Source organism: Zingiber officinale, chromosome 7A (assembly GCF_018446385.1).
Source record: "Zingiber officinale cultivar Zhangliang chromosome 7A, Zo_v1.1, whole genome shotgun sequence".
Taxonomy (NCBI): Eukaryota; Viridiplantae; Streptophyta; class Magnoliopsida; order Zingiberales; family Zingiberaceae; genus Zingiber; species Zingiber officinale.
The window spans coordinates 21,783,370-21,811,218 of record NC_055998.1 but is presented as its reverse complement, the minus strand read 5'-3'; the positions used below and the strand labels follow the sequence as shown (position 1 = coordinate 21,811,218).

The 27,849-nt window shown below is 39.2% G+C and overlaps 1 non-coding gene and 1 pseudogene across 1 annotated transcript; one reads left to right on the top strand and one right to left on the bottom strand.

Moving 5' to 3' along the window:
• The first annotated feature begins 1,034 nt into the window (after window positions 1-1,034).
• Window positions 1,035-6,722, top strand: LOC121999273 (annotated as a pseudogene).
• Window positions 6,723-10,539: 3,817 nt separating this feature from the next.
• LOC122003200 lies at window positions 10,540-10,645 on the bottom strand. The gene has a single exon (XR_006117859.1). It is a non-coding gene; the product is annotated as a small nucleolar RNA R71 (small nucleolar RNA).
• Window positions 10,646-27,849: the final 17,204 nt, after the last annotated feature.

Genomic DNA, 27,849 nt, shown 5'->3' with positions numbered 1-27,849 from the left:
GGCACAGATTTTCGCTCATAGACATTGATTTTTTAAGCTGATGTCTATGAGCGCCTTTTTTTTTTGTTAATAGACATCGATTTTAACAGCGATTTTTAAAACCCGGTGTCTATGATAAAATAAAATAATTTAATTTTTCCACCAATACTTAGTCAAAATTTGTAACACTTTACTCTTCCCTCCAAACCTAAACCTATATCGTGCCGTCCACCGTATATCGTCACAACGCCGCCGCCACTTTCCTCCTCGCCGCTAGCTGTCCGACTATCTCTCTCAGCCTTATCTCCCTCTTCCCCTTCCTAGATTGACGCCCCTTCCTCTCCCGATCAGGATCAACACACGACGCCCTTGCTTCTCCGTCCAACCACACCGCATCTCCTCCAACTCCTCCCTTTGGGTGAGAAGAGGAGCCCTTCATTTTATAGAAATGCTTGCTATTAAAAGGGCAAGTTGGCGACAGCAGCGGCGCATCGGCGAAGGGTTCATTTTCTCGCTCTTCGGGACACTCGTTGCTTTGTTGCGGTGCTCTCTAACACATATTTCTCATTTCCTGAGGAGGAACAATGGCTAGAAAAGGGCTTGGTCATCTCGCATTTGTTCTTCGTCGGCGATCACCCTCAAACTGAAGAGGAGAGAGCCACCACTTCGCAACGGCTGCTCACTTCCCCTTTCTTCCTCCTCCTCCACTCCTGGTTACGATCTACTTTCCCTTATATTCTTGTACAAATGTTGCTCTCCGTAAGGGAAAAAATAAGGGTTTTGTGGAAGCGATTTATGATTTCTGCACAGTGTTTCTTTTAGGCAGGGAAAAAGGAGAGGATTTCTCCTCCGCAAAATGAGTTGCTTTTGCTTTGATTTTTTATTTTTTTGTCGATGTTTTGTTTTTAGAGAAAAGGGATTACTTCCCAAAAATCTACCCTTTGATTGTGTTGATGGTTAGAAATCTCTTTTCTTCCCTAAAATCTACCCTTTGATTGTGTTGATGGTGAGGAGGAGGAGGAGGAGATGAGGAGATGATAAGGAAAATCTCCAGCATGGGCAACCTGGTTTTGTGCACCGCCACTGCATCGGCCGCCAATCGTGTCCTCGTCGATCAAGGGTACCACTCCGACGGCGGCCTCCTCCTATCCCCGAGCGGGTTGACGAAGAAAAGCCACGAGAGAAAGAGGGGTTTGTGGCAATGATATCTCTTTTTTTTTCAAAAAAAAAATAAAGCATAAGCCCAGTATTCTCGATTTATCGCCATGTTTTAGCTTTTTTTTTTTTTTTTTTTTTTTTTTTTTTTTTTTTGAAGTTGGGGCAAATCCTTCATATATTTGTTCAAAAGTCACATTTTGATCTACTTTGCTGATATTATATTTTGTGGATATATCTGATGAATCTCTTGAGCTTTGTGATTCCTTGTTGATTTTATTATATTTTTGTGGAGGTGAATTAAATTAGCTAATTCGTTATTCTTGTTCATATTCTAACGGGAAGAGATTAGGTACAATAATCTCTTAGTTGTGCTTCCTGTTGATTTTTTTTTATTTTTTATTTTTATTCTTTGTCAGTTGTCACAGGATTGGGTTGGTAGAGTATTATCTGAAATTGCTTATCGCCTTCTCTGCACTGACTTTTTTTGGGAACCTTTTCTTTTTCCAATGCAATAATCACACTTTTTGAAACTTTAGATACATGCAATATCCAGAATATTCCGGACTGTTTATTGCTATTTTGTTTTCACCTGAATCTGAACAATCGACCAGATGGTGAAGCGCTCTGATTCCCATTTCAATGTCTCATCTCAAACTAATACTGAAACCATGGACTTGGTATTCCTTTTTACTTGTATGTTTAAACTATTAACCAACAGATGATCCTCTCAATGGTTGGTACCTTCTTGGTTTATAGTCTAAGACGATGGTGGATCCTCATCATAAACATCATCAATCAAGCTGTGTTTTTCCCAATTACTAGGGTGGATCAACACAAATAATAAAAAGCATACCCTTGGTTGCTTTTCCTGATTAATTTTGTCTCTTGGGTGAAAGATAACATTTTTTTGCATATTATTCTTTTCTAAATGTCCTTTATATCAAAATATTAATGACTGAGACACTCTGGTATATCAGATTTAATCTCTTAAATCTCTTCTCTTTGATTGTGCCTTTGATGTTGAAATTCTTATTTGCTCTTCATCATTGTTTCTTCTTGTGTGGAAATTGAAACCGCGACTTGTATTTCTCTTTAGAAGATACACTTGAAATGCACTATATATGATTGATTCTCATAACTGATTGTTTGCCAAGACTATAGAAGATGAATGTAGACTCCATTAAGTATCCAGTTTAAAGCAAAGGATCTCCATGTGTGTGTATTTTAATTGCATAATTTTTGCCCTTCTAATACCATTTTGTCGCAGGTGTGGACACTGCAAGAAGCTTGCCCCTGAATATGAAAAGCTTGGATCGAGCTTTAAAAAGGCTAAATCTGTTTTGATTGGGAAGGTTAGCATCGTTTTAAATCAGGCCAAGAAGCATCATCTCTTTTACTGCAGAAGCACTTACTGAGTTTGTGAATACTGAAGGGGGTACATTGCAAATTATATTTATTGAAAATTCTTGAAATGACAATTTTAGATATGGTCAAATATTATTCTTTCACCTGAATTAATTTTTTACCTTTTATTTGTGGGCTTATTGTTGTAGGAACAAATGTGAAACTAGCAACTATCCCTTCTAATGTAGTAGTATTGACTCCAGACATTTGATCAGATTGTTCTTGATGTAAATGTTCTTGTTGAATTCTATGCACCATGGTTAGTGTATTTGCTGAGGTTCCATTTTTTCTCTCCATTTGTAGCATTAGATACTTTTCCTTATCCACTGTAGACGACTATGTTTCTTATCTTCAAACAAGTGTGGCCACTGCAAGCATCTTGCTCCTGTGAGTATTTTTGTTGAGACAGGGCTTAAGACCTAGATTAGCCTAAGGTCATATTTGCCATGTTTTTAATTATGAGATTACTAGATCTAACATGATTTTTTTTTGTGCAGATATATGAGAAGTTAGCCAATGCATACGAATTGGAAGATGATGTTGTCATTGCTAACTTGGGTGTTGATAAATACAAGGATTTAGCATAAAAGTAAGTCTTGAATATGCAATTTTCATATGGTGTGCACTGTTAAGTTTCATGTACGATCACAATCTAGAATCTGGTTATTTATGCTATTAGCTAACAAATTGAGTTTGAAAGTTGATATATTCATTGATGTGGATTCAGTCAATTGTGTACCTTGAATGCTTCATTAGTTCTGCTACCTATTTAGATTTTGGAGAAATATTATATGATGTTAATTTAGAGTAAGTTGAAAGTAGGTATCAGTTATTGAATTATATGTATTTTGAAACTTATATATTGATAAATAGTTGTCAAATTGAGAGTTCTGTATTTCTAATCACCTATGTACTAGATTTAGAATTGGGGAATTGTGGTATTGTGATGTTAGTTGATACCTTAAATGTAGAATCAACATCTGATTGAGAGGAGGATCAGATTCACTCACAATTCTTGTTTTTGTTGGGACTAAATATGTAGCTAGAGGGGAGGGAGGGAGGGGGGGGGGGGGGGGAATAGCTCGGCGCGCTCCTCGTGCTCTTCGTTGATTGTTTCTTCAATGATATGCAGCGGAAATACAAGAAACAAAACATACAACGCTAACATGAAGGATTTACTTGGTATCCACCTCAAGAAGAGGTGACTAATCCAAGGATCCACACACTCACATACCCTCCACTAATAAATACCCTCCTTTATGGTAACTACCGAAGGCGGAGCAGCCTTACAAGCTCTCAGTACAAGAAGAAGAAAAGGGAAAACAAGATACAAGCAAAAGCTTACAAGTTTGCACACGAAACTCTAACCGAACTTCTTCCTCGCCTCTTGACTTGGACGTGCACCAGCACAAGCCTCCAACAACCTTCAAGAACTGGCGATATGAACCTGAGAGAGATGCTGTGGAGATGCTGTGAGGATCAGAGATGGAAGTCATGAGTTTTGGTCATGTTTTTCTGTGGAAATCGCACGCCACCAGCTAAATACGACGTCAACGGTCGAATCCCGATCGATTGGATTGCTCCCAATCGATCAGGGAGGCTTTGGATCGATCGGTCGATCGATCCAGAGCGCCTCTGTGCTCTCGAGAAACGCCTGGATCGATTCACCGATCGATCCAGGGCTTATTGCGCAGAATCGCACCTCCCAATTGATCGCCCTATCGATTGGGAGCTCTGGATCGATTGGTTGATCGATCCAGCATTGTTCTGTGCGATTACGAGCCTCTCCCAATCAATCCACCGATCGATTGGGAGGAAGCTTGTCGCGGGGACTCATCCAATCGATCGGCCGATCGATTGGGCATTAGCCAATCGATCGGCCGATCGATTGGGGATGAGCCAATCGATCGGCTGATCGATCCAGCTTCTTGATTTTGCCCAAAATCAAGTCCAAAGCCCCCTAAACCAGCATCCGGTCACCTATGCCCTGTTGGTACATCATGCCTAGCATCCGGTCACCCTTGACATGCTAGAACTCGCTCACCAAGTGTCCGGTCAATCCCTTTGACCCACTTGGACTTTTCTCCTCGTGCCAAGTGTCCGGTCATCCTTGACCCACTTGGACTTATCTCCACCAGGTGTCCGATCAACCTTGATCCACCTGGATTTCCCGTGCCAAGTATCCGGTCAATCCCTTTGACCTACTTGGGCTTCCCAACACCAGATGCCTGATCAAACTTGATCCATCTGGATTTCTTGTGCCTGGCTTCACTCACCAGGACTTTCCATTTGCCTGGCTTCACTCACCAGGACTTTCCATACTACCTAGCTTCACTCACTAGGTCTTTCACCTGGTTTCACTCACTAGGATTTTCCATACTGCCTAGCTTCACTCACTAGGTCTTTCACTTCTGCCTAGCTTCACTCACTAGGACTTTCTAGTCTGCCTACTCACTAGGACTTTCTAGTCTACCTAACCTCCCTGTTAGGACTTTTACCTGGCTTCACTCACCAGGATTTTCCAGTCAAGTATCCAGTCAACCCTGACCTACTTGACTTTCCTTCACAATCTCCCCACATGAACAATCGCACCTGCAATCTCCATGTGTTGTCTACATGTATTGTCAAACATCGAACCTCATACATCAAGACTTGAGCTTGAACCAATTCAAGCTCAGTCAACCAGGTCAACCTTGACCTAGGGAGTATTGCACCAACAGTTTTCTACAAATTTAATACTTGAATTCGTTGATGTTTGAGAAGAAGTGTAATTCTAAAATGCTTCCAACCTTATCCAACATTCATCTGACATGAAAATTGTATGAAAAATGTGCATTATGACCTACTATATTTTGTGCTTAATCATCATTATTTCTCAAATTATCATGATGAAGTCCTCTTCAGTCATTTTTTTTGGTATATCATCCTTACTATGATAGGGTGTTAGCAATAATTTGGTTTGATATGAATGATTCCATCTAAAAATTCACTATACTAAAGACTATTTAGTCATTTCCTATGTGGGAGGACCAGAATTTTCAACTTTGTCATTCTAAAATTAGTTTGTTAAGCGGGGTGCCTTCTGCATTTCAGGTATGGAGTTAGTGGTTATCCTACCTTGAAGTTTTTTCCCAAGGAAAACAAAGCTAGTGAAGATTATAAGGCTGAACGGGAGTTGGATAATATTTATGGATACTGTTGTAAGAAGAATATTTATGTAATTTGTGAATATTTGTGTATTTTATGGATACTGTTGGAAGAAGAATATGTGTAATTTATGAATATTTGTGTATTTTATGGATACTATTGTATGAATAATATTGGTGCATTTTATTAGTTTTTCATTGTTTCGGAAATTGAATTTGTGTTGTTAAACAATATTGATATTACATCGGTTTTCCACCGCTGCAAAACCGGTGTCATTAACTAATATTACATCGGTCGTATACCGCTGCCAAAACTGGTGTTATTAACATATAATATTATATCGGTTTTACACCATTGATGAAATAGTGTCGTTAAGTGATACTACACCGGTTAATAATCGATTCGAAAACCGGTGTCGTTAAGTGATACTACACCGATTTTAACCCGATGTCTAAAATGACAGACCTTTTACATCACCTTCATAGACATCGGTCGAAAATGTAATAGACAGCGGTGGAAAACCGATGTCTATGAGGGTTTTTGTTGTAGTGTGGGCATGTCTTCTGAGATCTCATAGTTGAAACGAAGATCATCTAGATCCACGCCGGTGAAAGAAGAGACTCCCGGGAGGTAAACAATGGTAGGAAAAGCCATAGGAAGGATTTAAGCATGAGGCAGAGGGCAAGAAGAAGTGAAAGACAGGATGGAGTAGAGAGTGAGAACAGAAGGGAGAGGCAGGCAAAAAAGTTCCAAGGGATAGAGTGGGAGGTATATTTATAGCCGATGCTCATGAGGGTATTATGGTCACAACCACCATCCAACGACTCATAATAAAGGCGGTTCAAGTTATCTGAGTAAAAGGAGCCATGGGATCATCACGGAAAATGAAGCTAGAGTTAGGTGCCAGAAAAAGTAAATGGTGCAATGTACGAGGGTAATCATGAGGGATGCTGACCTGGGGAAGGAACGCAGCTGTAGTCGAGTCTTTCGAAAATCTGCATATGTGCGCTTTCACCTTTTCATGGTCAGGCTAAAGAACAGACCGAGAAAAGGCGGACACAGTTAGAAGGACAGGTTCGTAGTACAGGTCGGGACATCAACAAGCAGAATCGAAGAGCAGAACAACACTGAAGAACAGACCAAGAAAAGGCAGATACAAATGTGGAAGAAATCCAGGTCTGTTATATTATGGGTTGGGTTATTAACGATGTTACAGCAAAGCCTTGAGCACATGGGTAAAAGGCCAGGTTTGTAACGTGGATCGAAATATTAGCAGGATTACGGCAAAGCCTCAGGCGGAAGATAAAGTTTCTAAATACACCAAGGTAGGAACAAGTGTAGAACATGCATTAATAAAAGTACGTTCAAAAGGAGGCTTTAGCATCCCAACACAATTCAAGGTAAAAGTACAAGAGAAAATTCAAAGGTATCGTCTTTGAAGGAGGGGAAAGCTTCAGTAGACAACTCCTCCACAAGGTGCTCTTGGTCTAAAAAGTTATCCAGGGGAGCAGAACGCAGGAACCCTTATTCAAACAGTTGACGAACAGCACCCATGCTGCCATAACATAGCATCATATCAATCAGGGCACCCACTTTCTTTCCAAAAAGAGGGGATTTGACATAGGCGAGCCTGTATGCCTCCAAGCGGTCAGTCTCTCCCGCTCGGTAAGCAGTCAGCTCCCCCTTTACTTTGTCGACATCCATCTGCACCAGGGCCATCTCTTGTTTACACTGGGAAGCAGCCTCCTGGGCCTTTAGAAGATCCATTTTCAAGGACTTGATGGTAGCTTTGTCAATGTCCCTCTGATCCTTGAGAGCCTTTTCTCGGTTGGAACTCGTAGCCAGGTCTGCTTGAGTAGTTTCCAGGTCTTTTGCAGAGCCTCATAGGATTCTCAGAGTGTCTGTAAGTCCTTAGAAAGAGTGGTTAGCTGGGCGTCCTTCTCGTTTAGCTTGTCTCGAATTTGGCGATGACGTTCCCCCTCAGACTTTAGTTTGGATTCACTGGTCTTTAGAGCCGCTTTCAGTTTCTTTATCTTTTCTGATAAAGCCTGAGCTAGATCCCTGGCGGACTGAGCAGACTCCCTGGCCGCATGAAGATAGGAATGCAGAGGGTTGTTAGAAGCCGGAGGGTCGAGTGGATTGCGAGGAGTTAGTGGCAGTTCCAATTCTCGAATACGAGCCTTCAGCGACTCGTTCTCCCGCAGCAGATCTGCGGCAACTTGGGTCAAGCTCAAGCCCATGGAGCAGACCTGCATGGCATAAAAAGGAGGGTCGGAATTAATTTCAGATAGCCAGACCAAGAAAAAGAAGACTCACCGATATTATATGCTGAGAAGCCAGGTCTACCCCTTCCAACGGGGAGCCTCCCCAGAATTGCTCAATAGCCGACTACTAGGAGATGGCTAAGGCCCCATGCAGTTGAACTTGGCCGCGGATAGGAGAGGTATCACCAACCTCCGCTAAATCCAATCCAGCTACAGAGGGCAAGCTCCAGGAATTGAGAAATCGTATTTACTCCGCTTGGGCTACTTCCTGGGGTGAGAAGCTGAGAGGGAGGTAGCGGCAGGATGAATAGAGGGGGTCATAGAACTCCCGGGTTGGTCTCTAGCAAAGGGGTTGACCTGCTCGGGGGCTAAGACCCGGCCGTGCACCAAAACAAGCCAAAGAACACGACCGTGCAACACACGGGCGTGTGACCAACCAGAAGGGAGCAGTGCACGGCCGTGCACCCTTGCACGGTCGTGCGGCCATGGCAGAGGCGAAGCAGTGCATGGCCGTGCACCATTGCACGGTCGTGCGACCATGGCAGAGGCAAAGCAACACACGGTCATGCATCATTGCACGGTCGTGACACCCCAGGCCGAGACAAAGGAATGCCCAACCGTGCATCCTTGCACGGCCGTGCCTCAGAGAGCAGAAGCCAAAGACCACACGGTCGTGCTAATTGGCACGGCCGCACAGCTTCGCCAGAAGAGAGGATGGGCGTGGTCGTGCCAACCTTGCACGGCCATGCCACGGGTCATGCAGCGCCCATACCCTAGCTTATAAAAGGGTCAAGAAACCTATTCTTGGGTGGATCTTTGGTTCGGGACTTCGTCCCTCCCCTCGGGGAAAGCCGTAGAGCTTCATACACCGCCGTCCCTTCACGATCCGTCCATCTCCGGAGGAAGGAGGCATCCCCAAGACATCGGAATCATCGGCAAGCATCTCTTCTTCCCTTTCTTCTCACACCTAGGGTTGTAAGTATGTTTTTCTTTATGTTCTGGGGTTGTTCTTCCCCCACAATGAAGTAGACGTCCTCTTCTAGGATTAGGGAGAATTTGTAATGCGATGGAGATGTGGAACTATGTAGATTCACTTTGTTTCTATACGATGACTTGTTAATTTCTTGTTCATGCTTGTGTGAGATGTTTATATTTCTATTCTTTAATTGATTGATGTGGAGGATTGTTGATCCCGCAAAGGGGATACCTTAGAGTGTATTGAGCAAGGTACCCTAGTGACAGGGGTAACCCTTTCCGGACGTCTAAGACGTTCCCTCAAAAGGAGAGACAATCCCTTAGGAACTGCTGCTCTCGTAAAGAGAGTGCTCCAGATCATATACCCAAAGGGCCCTAGTGACAAGGGTAACCCATTCACGAACGTCTAGGGCGTTCTCTTGAAAGGAGAGGCAATTCCTCCATAAGGAAGTAGATAACCGCACCAAACCTCTACCCTTATCCTTATTGTTCTTTACTAGATATGTATCCCAGTGATCTACCGAGGCGCCCTCGTGACAGGGGGGTTAACCGTTATAGGATTTCACAAGGATTGTCTCTACGTGATACTTAGGGATACTGGCCAATCTAACTTCCTGCAAGAGCATTGACATAGAGGATAGAAACTAAACAATCTATGTAGTATCTCCTAGTATTATAATAAAATCGAAATCCTAGAATCCATATCCCAAAGCTCATTCCCTCCAAGATTGATTCTCTCTCTTCTCTCTCTTCTCGCTTTCCTCTTCTCTTTCTCTTACTCTCCTTTCTCACCAATCTTAGATTTGTCTAGATAACTTACTTTGCGATATCTCTAGTGCTTAATCAATAGTCTCTGTGGATTCGATATTTTTATTATTGACGCGAAATCGTACACTTGCGGTTGCGTAACAAGTTTTTGGCACCGTTGACGGGGACTGTTCGCATTAACATTAGTAGATTAGTAATTTAGCTAACCTAGACTTGTGAATAGTTTTTGTTTTTCCATTTTAAATTGTAATTTGCTTTCCATATACATAATCAAAAAAAAAATCTACATTTTTTTCTAGCAATTTAAATTCTGCATTTTGTTTCTTGTTTTTCATATAGCATTTCATTTCTTATATTTAATTCTTCATTTTTATTTTTACTCATTTTATTTCGATGAGCACTAACATGTCGAGCAGGGCCTTAAGAGATTTCTCGACACCTATTTCTACAAGATTTATGTCTCCCATTGTGCAACCTCTTATTGAAGCAGAAAATTTTCAACTAGACCCAGAGTTAATTTCCATGTCTCCCATTGTGCATCCTCTTATTGAAGCAGAAAATTTTCAACTAGACCCAGAGTTAATTTCCATGATACAAGGTCACAAATTCAGGGGAGAAGTATCAGAAAGTCCTTATCTGCATCTGGCGACATTTCTAGAGCTTTGTGATTTGGTGAATTGTGAAGGAGTATCAGTAGATGCAGTCCGGTTGATGGCGTTTCCTTTTAGTATCAAGGACAAAGCAAAGACTTGGTTATATTCTTTCCGTCCTCAAAGCGTCACAAGTTGGGAACAATTGAAGCAGCAATTTCTGAATCACTTTTTCCCTCCAAGCAGAACAATCTACATGAGGAGTTGCATCACGAATTTTGCTCAGCCACATGGAGAATCAATATTTGAAACATGGGACAAATTCAAGAGTCTACAAAGATAGTGCCCTCATCATGGTTTAGAGAAATGGCTGATTCTACACATATTCTATAGGGGAATTTCTTTTTCAGATAAGTGTTTGTTAGATTCATCAGCTGGAGGGTCTTTTATGGACAAGGGTATAGAAGAAGCTTATACATTAATTGATCAAGTGGCATTGAACCTCCATGGATGGTCGAGCAAAAGCTGGATGGAATCTCCCTCAGAAATTCAAGAAGTACAAGCCATATACACAAGAGAGCCTGTCAAACAAAATACAGTTCAACCACCCAAGAATGTCAAAATTCAGAAGTCACAGAATGAGGAGTTCAAACATTTGGGGGAAAAGATTAATAGCATAGTTTCAAAATGGTTCAAGGAAGACCTTCCTCCTACACAGACAAGATCTAGTGTAACTGATAATGATATTAAGTTGAGAAGTGGCAAGAATCATAAAGAACTTCTGAAGACAAACTTGTTTAGGATTGAGGAGAAGAACAATAGAAGACCTCAAGAACTCAGTTTCATTACTCCAAGAAGTTCCCAAAGGCCACAAGTACCTTTTTCTCAACGGTTGATGACACCAACACTAGATAAGCAAGCTGGACCTCCTCCACAAGCTCAAAGGGAGTATGGAAAGAAGGAAGTACCTTTCCCAAGACCTTCACTAAAAGTTCCTTTTCCACAAAGGCTAGTGAGGGTCAATGAAAATGAAGACTTTGGCAGATTCTGTGACACCAATATGGTTGAGTGTAGATTTCTGGATGTATATGAAAATGAGGACTCTTTAGATGAGGATTGTGATGATAATGCAGCGGACAACAAGTTTTCAGATCTACCTTCTGGGTTTACAAGGTGTTATGAGCAAATTAAATTTTCAGATGATGAATGTGATGTGGTAGATCAACTTAAAACTGCAAATAAAGTTAATGATCCTCCTACAGATGATTCTCCTGTTGAAGATATAGGCGTTGGTTTATTTTTCGACGCTTGTGATGATGATGATGATGATTTGGAAGACTGTGTAGGGAGCTGCGTTGTGGAAGCAGCATTTCAAGGATCACCTCCTTCGTCCACACAACCCTTAGAGGTAAGAATTGCAAGGGTTGAACCTATTGTGAACCAACGTGTAGGGACTCATGCAGATATGGGTGAGTCCCAAGAATCACCATCTATTGAAACACCACCACCTGAGCCAGAGCTAGAGCCAATACAAGATTTAGAAGTCACATCCACATGTTTAGAACTTTCAGGTATCTCTCAGCAATGCAAGGTTAGTATTTCTAGTGATTTTTTGGAAGATTTTATAGAGGTACCTATAATTGATTTTGTTGGATGTGATTCAATTTTTGATACATATTCAGTTCATACTAATACGACTCTAGTTCCTTCTTATATTACATGCTTGTGGGAGGTTTGCCTTTCTTTTGGGTGTGTAGGTTTTCAAGAGGCCTATAGTTGGAAGCTCAGATTGAACCGTCTTCGACCACCTGAAAGAACTTCAAAGAAGACGAAGATGGAGAGAGCGATACTTCACTTCTTAACTTCAACATTGAAAGCTCTCTCTATAATAAGAGCCCTTGGTAAGAGGGTTCTAAAATATCTTACCCCTCCAAGAGCGAGATTTCGATAAATCTAATGAGGTGGTCGAGCTAATGCTCTTAAACAAGCGCTTCTTGGCAGGCAACCCAAGTTCATTTTCTTTGTTTTCATTCATGTCTTTAGTTCTTTCTAGTTTCATTTCTTTTTAATAATTCATACCCTCTACTTAATTTTTCTTGTCTATCATTCTTTTTATAGATTTCAGAATTGTGGAGGAATGTGAGCATCGGATAGAGGAGTATCTTGAAGCACATGAATGTCAACCATTTGAATCTCATCACTTGGTAACTTCTCTAAACTTCATAAATTTCCTTCACATTACATTTCTAGTTTTCATCGAGACGATGAAAAGTTTAAGTCTGCGGGGATGCATTAGAATGCATTTAGTTTAGTTCAGCTTTTGCTTATTTCTTTTTGCATAATAAAATTTTTACTAGTTGCATCCTATATCATATTATGTTTGTTTGTTCCTTAATGCAAAATACTAGTTATTCTAGATTTTATGTGGTTCATGTGTTACTTATGTTTAGTGATCTATCTTTTTCTATCTATGATAGCATGAAGTGAGCAATGTTTTTACTATAAGAGTTTAAGTATTGGCCTTGTTTTAGGATCTCTATACACTATGCCTACTTTTGATGGTTGATAACTCTAAAATAGTCATGATTCATAGAATTGGACTAGTTCTTATGTTTCTATAGTGACCTCTCAACTACATTTTGGTTACTGGATAAACTCAGATCATGTAAGCTTATTTGGAAAAATCAATCCAAAAAAATAATAATAATAATTTTTTTTAAAAAAAAATTGAAGGTTTGTTCAAGTTTGATACTTTGCAAACATTCAAAAAAAATAAGGGATAAAAAAAATAGTTGTCGTGAGTGGAAACTAGCAATTCATCCCTTTGAGATCGAATTAGGTTACTGGGGAAATGAATGCTATGTTTCTCTTGATACTGAGTATTCCTTTGAGACCCTGTATAGACAATGCATAGCATTTTTGAGGGGAACGAACCTTGTGTGTGGCAGGTAAGTGTCTATTGCCGGAAGCATAAAGAACACAATTTTATGATGACTTGACTAGACTTAGGGATTGAAACTTGATAAATCTAGGCCACCTTTGCACTAAGTACGGAGGACTACTACTTAGGTCATACTTCAACTACTTTTGTATCTTGCTCACTAATGAAATCATCTGATTGGATTAGATTGAATTGTTAGAGATTATGACACACTATTTAACCACATGAATCTAGATTGCGGGTTTTGCTTGAGAACAAGCAAAGGTTTAAGTCTGGAGGTGTGATGTGCGCAAATATTATGATCATTTATGCATATTTTAGCGCACATTCACATACTTTATTCATATATATTCGTTGCATGATTGCCTCTTTCATTTTATATACATTATATACATTCTTTTGTTCGGATATCTGCTCTTTGTTTGGTTTTGTGTTGATAAGGATGACTTTCGGAGCAAAAACGATGATTATCTACGCACCGAAACAAGCTAAAGAACACGGCCGTGCAACAAACGGGTGTGTGACCAGACAGAAGGGAGTAGTGCACGACCGTGCACCCTTGCACGGTCGTGCGGCCATGGCAGAGGCGAAGCAGTGCATGGTCGTGCACCATTGCACGGTCATGCATCATTGAACGGTCGTGCCACCCCAAGCCGAGACAAAGGAATGCCCGACCGTGCATCCTTGCACGGCCGTGCCTCATAGAGCAGAAGCCAAAGACCACACGGTCTTGCTAATCTGCACGGCCGTGCAGCTTCGCCAGAAGAGAGGATGGGCGTGGTCGTGCCAACCTTGCACGGCCATGCCACGGGTCGTGCAGCGCCCATACCCTAGCTTATAAAAGGGTCAAGAAACCTATTCTTGGGTGGATCTTTGGTTCGGGACTTCGTCCCTCCCCTCGGGGAAAGCCATAGAGCTTCATCCACCGCCGTCCCTTCACGATCCGTCCATCTCCGGTGGAAGGAGGCATCCCCAAGACATCGAAATCATAGGCAAACATCTCTTCTTCCCTTTCTTCTCACACCTAGGGTTGTAACTATGCTTTTCTTTATGTTCTGGGGTTGTTCTTCCCCCACAATGAAGTAGACGTCCTCTTCTAGGATTAGGGAGAATTTGTAATGCGATGGAGATGTGGAACTATGTAGATTCACTTTGTTTCTATATGATGACTTGTTAATGTCTTGTTCATGCTTGTGTGAGATGTTTATATTTCTATTCTTTAATTGATTGATGTGGAGGATTGTTGATCCCACAAAGGGGATACCTTAGAGCGTATTGAGCAAGGTACCCTAGTGACAGGGGTAACCCTTTCCGGACGTCTAAGACGTTCCCTCAAAAGGAGAGACAATCCCTTAGGAACTGCTGCTCTCGTAAAGAGAGTGCTCCAGATCATATACCCAAAGGGCCCTAGTGACAAGGGTAACCCATTCACGAACGTCTAGGACGTTCTCTTGAAAGGAGAGGCAATTCCTCCATAAGGAAGTAGATAACCGCACCAAACCTCTACCCTTATCCTTTTTGTTCTTTACTAGATATGTATCCCAGTGATCTACCGAGGCGCCCTCATGACAGGGGGGTTAACCGTTACAGGATTTCACAAGGATTGTCTCTACGTGATACTTAGGGATACTGGCCAATCTAACTTCCTGCAAGAGCATTGACATAGAGGATAGAAACTAAACAATCTATGTAGTATCTCCTAGTATTATAATGAAACCAAAATCCTAGAATCCATATCCCAAAGCTCATTCCCTCCAAAATCGATTCTCTCTCTTCTCTCTCTTCTCACTTTCCTCTTCTCTTTCTCTTACTCTCCTTTCTCACCAATCTTACATTTGTCTAGATAACTTACTTTGTGATATCTCTAGTGCTTAATCAATAGTACCTGTGGATTCGATATTTTTATTATTGACGATGAAACTATACACTTGCGGTTGCGTAACAGCTTTCGCCTCAATGTGAGTTATAAGTGAGCATACTCTCACGCTCAATGTCTAAAGATGAAATACTACACAAGAAAAGAGGACATAAATGAAAAAGCAGGACCAAGGGAGCATAACATAGTTTGATTAGCTTTTATTTGATAGATAAATTCTTGGAACCTCCTTGGGAATACATACTATTATATTAAAGGACGCTAGTAATACTGAACTCTCTTTTAGGAGGCAGGATCACAGGGGATTTAGTGGTCAGAGTTATGGGTCGGGCCTGCTTGCTCCAGTTGAGATCACACCTTAATCAATTCGTCTTGATATGTTGCAGGGAGCGGCGTTGTTGGGCGATGGTGTTGGTTGCTACTCGGAAAACCTAATGGTTCTACTATACAAAAATTTTGTACAAAGGTCTGAACCTTTTTCCTAGCTACCATGTGTTCTTTTAAATTAAACTTGGATCGCCTGCGGAACTTAACGCGTTTGATCCAAAGTTTAATTTATTTGTTCTTTTAGGTTTTGACTTGGATCTCCTGCGGAACTTAACACATTCGATCCAAATCACCTAAGTTATTAATTCCATTAAATATTAATTTCCATAATTGGTTCCCAGTACTGACGTGGCGAGGCACATGGCCTTCTTGGATATGGGAACAACCATCACCGACTAGACAAAACCTTTTAAGGAAAGCTAATATTTAATTTCCTAAAATAACTTTAGGTTAACCGAAAGGAACAATCAAATCACAAGGGAAAAAAAACAAAAGAACACTACATCAAAAATAAATTCGAAACACTAAAATCGTATGCCTCTTGTATTTGGTATTATTTCCAAAAATAACTAGTATGATGCGGAAAGGAAAAATACTAGTTATACCTTTTAAAAAGACCTCTTGATCTTCTACCGTATTCCTCTTCTAACCTCGGACGTTGTGTGGGAAACGATCTTCTGAGATGAGAACCACCTTTCCACCTTCCTTCTTTCTTCTAGATTTCGGCCACAATAAACTCCTCCAAGGATGAAGAATTTCGGTCACCACCAATGCCCCAAGGGATGCTAGAGACGAGGCTTGCTTTCTCTCCTTCTTCTCCTTCCTTGATCCGGCCACAAACAAAAGCTCCACCAAGAGATAAGTTTCGGCCAACAAGAGGAGAGGAGAGAAATAGGGCCGGCCACCAAAACCAAAGAGGAGAGGAAGGAAAAGAATAGCAGTTATTCGCTTGAAGGCTCCTCTACCTCCTCTTTTATAATCCTTGGTCTTGGCAATTAAGGAAAATTTAATAAAAACTTCCTTAATTCTTTTGCCATTGAAAAGGAAAATTTATTTAATTAAAAATAATTTTTATTTTCAATTTACAATGGCCGGCCATATTAAAGCTACAAACAAGGAGAGTTTTAATTAATTAAAACTTCCTAATTTGTCTCCAGAAATTTATAAAAAATTTCTCCAATAATTTTTATCCCTTCATGATTGGTTAAAAGGAAATTTTATAAATTAAATCTTTCTTTAAACATGTAGATAATTTCCGGAAAGTTATCTCAAAAATTAAAATCTCTTTTCAATTTACAAATAAGGAAAGATATTAAATCTTTTCTTAATCTTTTGTAGAAACTAATAAAAGAGAATTATTAATTTTTTAAACTTTCTTTTAAATCATGAACATGGTTAAAAAGGAAAGTTTTTATCAAAATTAAAATCAACCTTTTAATCTACAAATAAGGAAAGAGATTTAGCTCTTCTCTTAATCTTTTGTAGAATCTTATAAAAGGAAAGATTTAAATTTTTAAACTCTCTTTTAAATCATGTTATCCACATAAGAAAAATTTAAAAATAAAAATCCTTTTATTTTAATTTGGGTCGGACACACCAAGCTTGAACCCAAGCTAGGGCCGGCCACCTTGAAGCACCCATGAACCAAACTTTGGCCGGCCCTAGCTTGGTCTCCAAGCTAGCTTGGCCGGCCCCTATAGGATGGGTAAGAAGGTGGGTATAGGTGGGTATAGTACTCTATAATTAAGAGACTACGATAGGGACCGAGAGGAGGAATTGATTTTGGTCTCCCGATAAAATTAAGCATCCCGTGTTCGCCCCGAACACACAACTTAATTTTATCAATAATAATTCATTCCACTAGAGAACTATTATTGAACTACCGCACCAATCCCAAATTACATTTTGGGGTCCTTCTTATTATGAGTGTGTTAGTCTCCCTGTGTTTAAAATAACAAATATCCACTAATTAAGTAAGTTACTGACAACTCACTTAACTAATATCTAGCTCCAAGAGTAGTACCACTCAACTTCATCGTCATGTCGGACTAAGTCCACCTGCAGGGTTTAACATGACAATCCTTATGAGCTCCTCTTGGGGACATTCTCAACCTAGATCACTAGGACACAGTTTTCTTCTATAATCAACAACACACACTATAAGTGATATCATTTCCCAACTTATCGGGCTTATTGATTTATCGAACTAAATCTCACCCATTGATAAATTAAAGAAATAAATATCAAATATATGTGCTTGTTATTATATTAGGATTAAGAGCACACACTTCCATAATAACTGAGGTCTTTGTTCCTTTATAAAGTCAGTATAAAAGAAACGACCTCTAATGGTCCTACTCAATACACTCTAAGTGTACTAGTGTAATTATATAGTTAAGATAAACTAATATCTAATTACACTACGACCTTCCAATGGTTTGTTCCTTTCCATCATGGTCATGAGCTACTGTTTATAATTTATAAGGTACTGATAACATGATCCTTTGTGTGTGACACCACACACCATGTTATCTACAATATAAATTAATTGAACAACTATATTTATCATAAATGTAGACATTTGATCAATGTGATTCTTATTTCTAGATAAATGTTTATACCAAAAGCTAGGCTTTTAGTATACATCCTAACAATCTCCCACTTATACTAAAAGACTAAGCTGTCATATCTGCTGCCATACATCTGATTCCCAACTCTTCAACATGCCCATCAAAAGCTCTTACCTTAAGGGCCTTAGTGAAATGATCTACAGGTAATCATCTGATGCAATCTATGCAGCAACAACTTCTCCTCGTTTATACGATTTCTCGTATTGGGTGGTACTTGCGCTCTATTGTGTTTACTTGCCTTATAGACTCATGGTTTCTTTGAGTTTGCTACTGCACCACTATTATTACAATAAATTGTAATATTCTTTGGACAAACCAGAAATCATATCTAAGTCTATCTTGAGGTTATTGAGTCATTCATCTTTTATGGCTACCTCAGAGGCTTACCATATACTAAGCTTCTATGGTTGAGTCCAGAAAAAATACTTATGCTTATCACTCTTCCATAGTTATGACTTTACCTCCTAAAGTAAACACAAAACCCCGAGGTTGACTTATTATTGTCCCTATCCGATTGGAAGTCAAAATTTGTGCAACCCACAGGGACCAAATTAACTGCCTTGTAAGCTAGCATACAATCTCTAGTGCCTCTAAGGTACTTCAATATATGTTTTACTGCAGTTCACTGTCCTTGTCCAGGGTTACTTTTGATATCTGCTAACTATGCCCTTGGCAAAACAGATTTCTGATCTCGTGCATAGCATACATTAGGCTTCTGACAGCCGAAGCATAAAGAACTGTCTTTATTTCCTTTATCTCCTTTGATGTCTACGGAGACATATCTTTAGATAAAGTTATTCCATGCTAAAAAGGTAAGAAACCTTTCTTGGAGTTTTGCATGCTTAAAACGAGCAAGGATTTTTCCGATGTATAAAGCTTGGGATAAGTAAAATATTCTTTTCTTGCGATCTCTTATTACTTTGATCTCAAGAATATATACATTCTCCCAAGTCCTTTATATTGAATTGTTTGGATAACCATACCCTTACTTCTGACAATATTTTGAGATTGTTTCCAACTACCAAAAATGTTATCTACGTATAGTACAAGAAATACCACCACGTTTCCATCACACATTTTGTATACACAAGACTTATCCGGTTACTAAATAAATCCATAGGTCTGGATTACTTTGATAAACCGGATGTTCCAAGACCTTGAAGCTTTGCCTCAATCCATAGACTAATTGAGCTTGCACGCAAGATGCTCTTAGCCCTTTGCAATGAACCCTTCTGGTTGCTTTATATGGATGCTTTCTTCAAGACTTCCATTAAGGAATGCTGTCTTGACATCCACTTGCCAAATAGATAAAAGAATCCGGATAGACTTAAGCATAGCTACCAGTGAAAAAGTTTCCTTTTTCATCAAGCCTTGCTTTGAAAGTTTCTACCTTCCTGTCTATCCCTCTTTTCCTATTATAGATCTTTTTACACCCAAAGGCTTTTACACCATTTGGTGGTTCTACAAGCTTCCAGATTTTATTAGAATACATATATTCTAATTCTATTAATCATTACTCTTTGCCAAGATGTTGCATCTTTATCTTGGAGTACTTCGTCATATGTCTAGAGATCAGGTTCATGTCCTCCAGGGATCGAGTCCAAAAACTCTCCCAAAACATGAATCTTTTTAGGTTGCCTAACAACCCTCCCACTACGATGAGGCACTTTCTGCAATTGTGTATCATTTGTGATACGTGTTGCAGTTTCCTTGTGATATTTCATCTTGTACAGTTGGTACTAGATTAGACATGTCCTTTATTATTTCCTTAAGAACAAATTTACTTATGGGCACGTGGTTTATTACATAGTCCTTTTCTAAAAATCGGTCATTGATGCTAACAATGACCTTCTGATTTTTAAGACTATAAACCTACTTTCATTTCTCTAGGATAACCCACAAACAAGTGAATTTCCTGTCCAACTTATCATTGTCTCTCTTCAGCATATGTGCTGGACTACCCGAATCCGAATATGCTTCAAAATAGGCTTACGCTTATTCAGTAATTCTATATGAGTAGAGAGTTCTGACTTTGGAAGGTACTATGTTCACTTCCGTTTCCAGAGTATATCCTTAAAATGAATTTGGTAATTTTCTAAATAACTCATCATCAATCTACTTATTTTCATAAGAGTCCTATACCTTCCTTTTTCTACACTATTCTGTTGGGGTATACCAGGTGTAGTTAGTTGGGATTGAATCCCTACTTCTGATAAGTGACTCCTAAATTCTCCCAAAGAGGTACTTGCCACTACGATCTCACCGTAGTGTCTTGATACTTTTACTTTGACGTTTCTCCACATCAGCCTCGTATTCTTTGAACTAATCAAAGCACTTAGACTTGCGGTACATCAAGTAAATGTATCCGTATCTCAAATAGTTGTCTATAAAATAGATGAAATATTTGAAAATACCTCTTGTCTGGATAGTCATAGGATCACACAAATCAGAATGAACCAATTCCTATATATCTTTGGCTCCATACCCTTTAGACTTAAAAGCTTCTTGGTTATTTTTCCTTCCAAGTAAGACTCGCAGGTTGGAAAGATTTCCACTACTAATGAACCCAAAAGTTCATCAGCTACCAATGAATCCTACTTAAGTTAATATAACCTAGCCTTAGATGTCAAAGATATAATTGGTTCATTTCCGAAGGTTGCTTTCTCTTAAAGTTAGAAGATGTGTTACTAATTTCCATTTGTTGCATCGTGAGAGTTATTAGATTTATAAATTATCAACCAACATACCAGAATAGATAACTTCTCTCTTTTTCTTAATAACAACTTTGTTATTAAAAGAGGCAGAATATTAAGTTCTTTGAATAGTTTAGAAACTGAAAACTAGTTCTTTCTAAACTTGGTACGTAAAGACAATTACTTAAAATCCATATTTTATTCTTATCAAAAGATAAACATCTCCCACTGCAATAGCTACCACTTTTACAGCAGTGCCCATGTGGACGGTGTTTTTATTTTCATTTAGTTGTCGGGTTTCCTGGAACCCTGCAAAGAATTGCGGACATGATTAATGACATCTGTATCTACACTCCAAGTTCTGGTAGATAACACCACTAAACATGTTTCAACTAATGAATTAAATACACATATATTGTTCTTAGTTCTAAGAAGACAGTCTACCTTAATGTCCAAGTCCTATTTCCAATCATTACAATTGGGACTACTAAGTCTTTTCTATAATATAACAACTAGGGGATTGACAAACATTTTAAATCCTAAGAATCACAAAAATATTTGGTCAAGATCAATTCTTTAAAATCCCTATGAATTTTGTATGCCACGATAGTATGGTCGTATACAAAATCAAAAAGGAGATTTTATCCATTAATTTTATTATCTCGTCAACTTTACTTTATGACGAATAAAATTAATAGTTGATCTGTCTTTGATCAAATATTTGGTCAAAACTTTTGAATTTAAAATAACATTGATTCCTCAAACAATATTATTTAAATTCACCAACACCTCAAACACCGTGAATTTTGCATGCCACGATAGTGTGGACGTATACAAAATTAAACATTTGTAAGAGGAGGGGTTTACCCATTAATTATCTTGTCAATAAATCTTTATGACAAATAAAATTACCTCAAACACCGTGAATTTTGTATGCCACGATAGTGTGGACGTATACAAAATCAAACATTTGTAAGAGGAGTTTTTAATTTTATTATCTTGTCAACCTATTTATTTGACGAATTAATAGTTGGTTTTCTTTGGTCACACAAATAATAGCAGTGACTCCGATGGGGAGGATACTATTAGACGTGCTTAAGTGTATACCATTACTTGACACTAAGTCCATTAATAAGATTGTGCCCCTTCTGATAGGGAAGATCACACGCTCTTAATTAACTTGCTATAGTTATCCAAAATGGAAGTTTAAGCTAGTGATCCGCAAACAAGCTCATCCGATATGGAGGAAGGCACTCAGAGCCAACGCGCAAGCTTGTTGCATCACTTATAAACCAGTAATGAAAATCATGGATTTTATTTAAAAATAAATCCCTCTCCCACTTAGTTATTTAAAGTGAGGAATTTTGACTATGCTAGTCTACCTAACATGCATACTAACAAGCACACACAACACAGCATAAAAAGCAATAAATAGAAAAACTAATTTTCAACTATTATGGCTTTTATCTATTGTTGTCCTCCGTGTGTCGCCAACCCTAGCTGCTGCCATCTTTGGCCACCGCCACCGGGTCTAGTTGTCGCATCCATCTTGCTCCTTATTCCGCTGCGCCTCTGGTCCTCAAAAGGTTCCACGCCTTGCAAGATTCGATCCGCGATATAAATAGAATTTTATATTTTTCAATCCTATATTTCTCGAAGGAATGTACATGTAAACTAGATCGAACATAAAATAAAATTTACATCCATCGATCCTATATTCCATAAAAGGAATGTACATGTAACTAGATCAAAAAATAAAATCCTAATAAAACTAAATACAGCTCCTGCTGTATTTTATAATACAATCATGCACACACAATAAAATACCCTTGACATGTCCAAGGGTCCAATCACACACATAATAACTATAAGCCATAATAGTTGGATCCTGCATCCACAAAGTTAGCACATCCTACTATTAACCTGCCTAAATTATGTATGACATGTGCATAATTAAACTAATACCAAATACACAAAGGCAAAACCCTAGCTCTGATACCAATTGTTGGTTGCTACTCGGAAAACCTAATGGTTCCACTATACAAAAATTTTGTACAAAGGTCTAAACCTTTTTCCTAGCTACCATGTGTTCTTTTAAATTAAACTTGGATCGCCTGCGGAACTTAACGCGTTTGATCCAAAGTTTAATTTATTTGTTCTTTTAGGTTTTGACTTGGATCTCCTGCGGAACTTAACACGTTCGATCCAAATCACCTAAGTTATTAATTCCATTAAATATTAATTTCCATAATTGGTTCCCAGTACTGACGTGGCGAGGCACATGGCCTTCTTGGATATGGGAACAACCACCACCGACTAGACAAAACCTTTTAAGGAAAGCTAATATTTAATTTCCTAAAATAACTTTAGGTTAACCGAAAGGAACAATCAAATCACAAGGGAAAAAAACAAAAGAACACTACATCGAAAACAAATTCAAAACACTAAAATCGTATGCCTCTTGTATTTGGTATTATTTCCAAAAATAACTAGTATGATGCGGAAAGGAAACATACTAGTTATACCTTTTAAAAAGACCTCTTGATCTTCTACCGTATTCCTCTTCTAACCTCGGACGTTGTGTGGGCAACGATCTTCCGAGATGAGAACCACCTTTCCACCTTCCTTCTTTCTTCTAGATTTCGGCCACAATAAACTCCTCCAAGGATGAAGAATTTCGGTCACCACCAATGCCCCAAGGGATGCTAGAGACGAGGCTTGCTTTCTCTACTTCTTCTCCTTCCTTGATCCGGCCACAAACAAAAGCTCCACCAAGAGATAAGTTTCGGCCAACAAGAGGAGAGGAGAGAAATAGGGCCGGCCACCAAAACCAAAGAGGAGAGGAAGGAAAAGAATAGAAGTTATTCGCTTGAAGGCTCCTCTACCTCCTCTTTTATAATCCTTGGTCTTGGCAATTAAGGAAAATTTAATAAAAACTTCCTTAATTCTTTTGCCATTGAAAAGGAAAATTTATTTAATTAAAAATAATTTTTATTTTCAATTTACAATGGCCGGCCATATTAAAGCTACAAACAAGGAGAGTTTTAATTAATTAAAACTTCCTAATTTGTCTCCAGAAATTTATAAAAAATTTCTCCAATAATTTTTATCCCTTCATGATTGGTTAAAAGGAAATTTTATAAATTAAATCTTTCTTTAAACATGTGGATAATTTCCGGAAAGTTATCTCAAAAATTAAAATCTCCTTTCAATCTACAAATAAGGAAAGATATTAAATCTTTTCTTAATCTTTTGTAGAAACTAATAAAAGAGAATTATTAATTTTTTAAACTTTCTTTTAAATCATGAACATGGTTAAAAAGGAAAGTTTTTATCAAAATTAAAATCAACCTTTTAATCTACAAATAAGGAAAGAGATTTAGCTCTTCTCTTAATCTTTTGTAGAATCTTATAAAAGGAAAGATTTAAATTTTTAAACTCTCTTTTAAATCATGTTATCCACATAAGAAAAATTTTAAAATAAAAATCCTTTTATTTTAATTTGGGTCGGACACACCAAGCTTGAACCCAAGCTAGGGCCGGCCACCTTGAAGCACCCATGAACCAAACTTTGGCCGGCCCTAGCTTGGTCTCCAAGCTAGCTTGGCCGGCCCCTATAGGATGGGTAAGAAGGTGGGTATAGGTGGGTATAGTACTCTATAATTAAGAGGCTACGATAGGGACCGAGAGGAGGAATTGGTTTTGGTCTCTCGATAAAATTAAGCATCCCGTGTTCGCCCCGAACACACAACTTAATTTTATCAATAATAATTTATTCCACTAGAGAACTATTATTGAACTACCGCACCAATCCCAAATTACATTTTGGGCTCCTTCTTATTATGAGTGTGTTAGTCTCCCTGTGTTTAAAATAACAAATATCCACTAATTAAGTAAGTTACTGACAACTCACTTAACTAATATCTAGCTCCAAGTGTAGTACCACTCAACTTCATCGTCATGTCGGACTAAGTCCACCTGCAGGGTTTAACATGACAATCCTTATGAGCTCCTCTTGGGGACATTCTCAACTTAGATCACTAGGACACAGTTTTCTTCTATAATCAACAACACACACTATAAGTGATATCATTTCCCAACTTATCGGGCTTATTGATTTATCGAACTAAATCTCACCCATTGATAAATTAAAGAAATAAATATCAAATATATGTGCTTGTTATTATATTAGGATTAAGAGCACACACTTCCATAATAACTGAGGTCTTTGTTCCTTTATAAAGTCAGTATAAAAGAAACGACCTCTAATGGTCCTACTCAATACACTCTAAGTGTACTAGTGTAATTATATAGTTAAGATAAACTAATATCTAATTACATTACGACCTTCCAATGGTTTGTTCCTTTCCATCATGGTCATGAGCTACTGTTTATAATTTATAAGGTACTGATAACATGATCCTCTGTGTGTAACACCACACACCATGTTATCTACAATATAAATTAATTGAACAACTACATTTATCATAAATGTAGACATTTGACCAATGTGATTCTTATTTCTAGATAAATGTTTATACCAAAAGCTAGGCTTTTAGTATACATCCTAATAGATGGTCTCGTCTTTTATTCGAATTTCTTCTTGAAGAAAGGACAAAGAAGCCTTGTGTTTTAGCCTCATATGTGTAATAAAGTGGGTCTGACTCTCCAAGTTTGCATTAGCCTTATGCTTCAAAGCATATTCAGCCCAGGTACGGGACTTAGCAGTCAGCCAAAGTTCTTTCATTTCACGAAGAAAGGAAGACTGAAGGTCTCTGCTCTGAGTCATCTCTAATAAAGCCTCATCTTTTTAGGCCAGTAACTGAGTCAGCTGGGTAATCTGGTAACGTAAAGAATATGGTTCGTTGGATCCCATTGAAGGTTCCATGGCGGCCTGATTGTGGGAGGATGGCTGGCTCTACTTAAAGGGACGAACATAAGGCATTCTCCTTGGGGCATGCGAATACCTTCAGGAAAGGAGGGCACAATTAAGGAAACGTTACACCTCCCCAGATATGCTTCCCCAGATATGCTAATGGGTGCAATAAATCAAAACCTCCGGGAAGCGGTGCAACACTTAAGCGCATGATAAAATTCCCAAGGACATGGGAAAGGGAAAAGGGGGTTAATGTCTTGGCGAGAGGAGCGAGTGAAGTAGGATTCCGGTCTAGTCAGTCGGACTTGAGCCTCCTTCGACTAGACTTGAGGGGGAGGCTTGTAATACGGCGCATAAGGGTAGGGACTGGTCCAGGGGACGTGGCAGTCAAAAGTCGAGGGGACGTGACTGTCAGAAGTCAAGGGGACGTGACAGTCAGAAGTCAAGGAAACGTGACAGTCAAAAGTCAAGGGGACGTGACAGTCAGAAGTGAAGGGGACGTGACATTCCGAAGTCAAGAAGACGCAATATTAAGTCATGGGGGTCATGACCCATCTAACAAGGGGTCTGTAGTTCCAAGTTAGGAGGTAAGGTAGGTTACATGGGTAAAAGGCCCAGGTCAGAAGCTTACTCTGAATGCTCGATCGGGATGCCCAGGTCAGGGGCTCGAAAAGGCTGCTTGAGTACAAGATCCAGGTCTGGAGTACGAATGGGCGCGTTGGGTGAGGTGCTCTAGTCGAAAGGCCAAGAGAATAACATCAAGAATAAGGAAGAAGGGGAAGGAGCCATGCTGGTCGAGATTTACAGACGGGGACTTTCGGGCTAAGCTATGCAGGGCAGGGTTCACAGGTCAGGATATATAGTCTGAAACTTCCGAGTCAGGCTATGTAGGGCAGGATTTACAGGTCAGGATCTACAAACTGGGACTTTTGGGCCAGGCTATGCAGGCAAAATTCACAGACCGAGGCTTACGAGCCAAGACATGTTGGTCAGGATAGGTCGGGCGGTCTGAGCTTCTCTTTGAAAGATGGTGAGCCACTACACGACAATTAAGTCAGAGAATCGTTACCACCTGTTAGAGAATAACCACTATGCGTCAGGGTATATTCCAAAGGTTCATGACTCATTCCAAGGGTATATTCCAAGGGTTCATGACGCCATGTGGTACTTACCCCCAGACAGGGTCTTGTTAGTTAGAGCCCTAGAGCCAATCATTTGATGATTGTATTATGGACTTGTTGTATCATATTATTATATATATAAAGGTATTTGTTTTTTGGTTATTATACTTACTTGTATTGGTGCCAAATAAACTAAGTATAATAACGTCCTTGAGTAGAAGGTTCTCACCTATATCAATCGGTTAGTTGAACCGATAGTGAGATGATATAGGGAACACTACTCTTAATCATTCCTAGTCGAGTATTAACATTCAAGGACAATGTTAATGTAATAAGACTAGCATGTAGGTCAACTTGATGACTTGGTCTCACAAGTCATGAATATAGAGATATCAAGTTGACACATGGGTATGCATTGGAGAATGTATACTGAATGACCCGCCATGAGAAAGTATCATGGATCGTTATATGAGTGTCATATACTTTCTCATGTGGCTATTAGTATGACTACTAGTCCTTGGACCTGAAGTCACCATGGATCCCTACATAAGGAGTTATGTACTTTGGTTTCGTCAAACGTCACCCGTAACTGGGTGGACTATAAAGGCGATTACTGGGTATGTAACAAATTATGCGGAGGGATGTGAGTGATGTAGATGGGATCTATCCCTCCTATATGATGGTATCGACATCGATATTCTTGATAGAGTGAGACCACGAAGTGCATGGTCATGCCTAAATGAGTCAATATGAGATATTTAGCTCATTTGATTTAGTGAGTCTACTTGGAGATCAAGATTTAGATTGGTCAGAGGATGACATGGTCTATGCCTCACATTGATTAATCTAGATGTTTAGGATAGAAGGACACTTGTCATATATTGTGAGGAGTCACAATTAGTAGTCATAAGGTGATGTTGGATCTCAACATTCTTGTAACTTGGGTAGTAATGATGTGTTGCTAGATACTGCTTATTACTTATGCTCCTAAATGGGTTTAGAGGCATTGCCAACATTACAAGAACCTATAGGGTCACACACTAAGGACAATTAGATGGAGATTAGGTTCATATGATGAACCAAGAGGATTAGATTCATTT